This window comes from Galeopterus variegatus, unplaced genomic scaffold, assembly GCF_000696425.1.
Source record: "Galeopterus variegatus unplaced genomic scaffold, G_variegatus-3.0.2 Scaffold85, whole genome shotgun sequence".
NCBI classification, from domain to species: Eukaryota; Metazoa; Chordata; class Mammalia; order Dermoptera; family Cynocephalidae; genus Galeopterus; species Galeopterus variegatus.
The window spans coordinates 39,738-42,358 of NW_007726196.1; positions in this window are offsets into that span (position 1 = coordinate 39,738).

Sequence of the window (2,621 nt, forward strand, 5' to 3'; positions counted from 1 at the left end):
CCTCAGCAGCCGCGCCTCGGCCGCCCCACTCGGCGTGCCCCCGGCCACCAGAACCCGAGCTCGCCGGGCCCCGACTCACTGTCGCGGGGGTGGGGGGAAACACGCGCATTGAGGATTGGGTTTTATGCAGGCTTGAAACTCAGCTCCTTGGAGATGGGGGGATTGGGGTGGGCTGGGGGGCAGGGGCTGGGAGCGTGTGTCTTATAGGTCGTTCGGCTAGGTGCTTTCTGTTACATACAAATTCTCTAATTCAACCTGTTAGTGACAAAGCACACATAAATACGAGTGAAGCCCTGGCTATCACCGCTACTTATGGGGCGCCTCAGCGGACTTTTCACTCCCCTCCTAGGTCCTGCAGGCGACCAGCCACCGTCGTATTGTCACAGGCCCTTCACTCTGACCCGGGCACACGCCCTGCCCCACCCACCCCGCCAGGCCCAGGCGGCGCCCACCACACACGTCTGTCCCCAGCAGAGCACGCGCGCCCTGGATTACACACCTGCAAAAAAAGGACACCGGCTTCCAAACAGCCCACCCGTAGCAAAACTCAGAAAACCCCACGTTTGCATGCGTGATTTTAAAACTTCAAACAGTTTGTGACTACGGAGGTCGGTATCCATGCTGAAGTTTAATTTGAGTGTTCTATTTAGAGAAACAAGTCGGCGAAGACTTTAGTGTTCACTGAACTAGAGGTTCGCGAAGAAAGAGAGAAGATTAAGTGCTGAATTTATAAGGATTGATGATTGGGGGATTTTAGGGGAGTTTTAGTTTTACTTCCGTTTATAGATTAGTACCATTGGGGATTTTTTTTTTTTTTTCATTCTCTGTACACACAAATTTATTTTTCCTTTAATGTTTTAGGAGTTTGAGACTTCTGCTGACTGGGCTTGTGGGTGTCCCATGTGCCCCAGCAGTTCAAACTTAGCCCAGAAAGCATTTTTCTTACTAAAAAAGCATGTTCTTACTAAAATGACTCATAATTTTATTAAATGGTGAAGCATGCTAGGTTTCAAGACTGTCTGGTGTTTTATAACTTTTGTTTCTTAAAAATTGTTATATACTTTAAATCTTTATCAAAAAATATTAGTTTCTAGTAAGGTTTTAACACTTGTTGAGAAATAATTAACACTCAAACAAAATTATTGTGAGATATTTCAGTTCACAATTCCAAAAGACAAGTCACCTGCAAGTTAATATATTTTTAAAGCCAACGTTTATTTCTGGATTCTATAATAAAGTTTCTTTCTCCACATCAAAAATAAAAATTTAAAAAAATTTAGAGCACATCTAGAAATCGCCCCCAAAGAGATCTGGCTCTGGGATTACTTTAGGAGTCAAACTGGCATGATTCCCAATTGCTGAGCCTCTTGAACACATGTGAACATCTGAACCCTCCCAGATGTGAGTTTATAGCCTCTTTCCCAAGATTCTTAGGAGGTAGAACTACTCTATGATTCTTAAACTCCTTTTATGTAGAAAGATACTAAGTTCAATTTTCCTTTATTCCTTTTGTGTTTCATTTACCTATGTGTTGTTTTAAGAATTTATAATATTTTCATTCCCCAGACATTTTGGGGTATAGTTTTGCATTTTTTCCTTATACATGACAATAATATGCTTGGGGATAGACATAGTCCAATAAAGAATTTACATACAATAATTTGATTAATATAACTTGTGACATATTGCCATCTGATGAGTATAGGGAAGGATAGAATCAAATGGAGTTATCAAAATTCTTGCATGGATGCAACTATATTTTTAAAGATATTGCAGAATGTTTACTGTAATTATATTTACACATTTTCTCTCTCCCTCTATAGTTACTACAAATGCATTTTTAGAAGACTTTAAATATTTCATTGCTCAAATTTTTTAAAGATAAGCTACATCAGTTATTTTAGCTGTGTCGGGGCTGGGCTGGGCCTAAATTCAGATACGGCCTTTTATTTTTGCTGTACTAGACAGGGGTAAGAAAACTTTTCTGTAAAAGGCCTGATAGTAAATGTGTTAGGCTTTGTGGACTGTGTTGCACATTCTGTTTTTTCCTTTTCTTCCTTCCTTTCTTCCTTTCTTCTTTTCCTTTCTTTCTTTCCTTTTTTTTTTTTTTACAACCCCTTAAAATGTAAGAATTTTTAGCGTGAAGCAGGCCATAGTTGGCCTACACTAGAACACTGATCCTTGATCTTTAGTGTGTTTCAGAATCACTGGGTATACCCATGAAAAATGCACAGTCGCACGCTGTCCCCCCAGACACTGTGATTCAGGAGGTCTGAGGTGGGGCCCAAGAAGCTGCATTTTTAGCAAGTGCCCAAAGAGTTTTCATGGAAGTGGTCTCCAGACCATCCGTTAATGATCTCAATATCAGAACGAGGGCAGGCTTGGGCCAGCCCGGTGGCGCACTGCTACAGTGCGCCGCTTGGGAGCACGGCAGCGCTCCCGCCGAGGGTTCGGATCCCACATACAGACCGGCCGCTCACTGGCTGAGCGAGGTGCGGGCGCAACACCGAGGGTTGCGATCCCGTTGCCGGTCCCGGTCCAGTACGGGCACGACACTGAGCGTTGCGATCCGCTGCCGGTCACGAAAAAAGACAAAAAGGAAAAAAAAAAAAAAAAAAAAA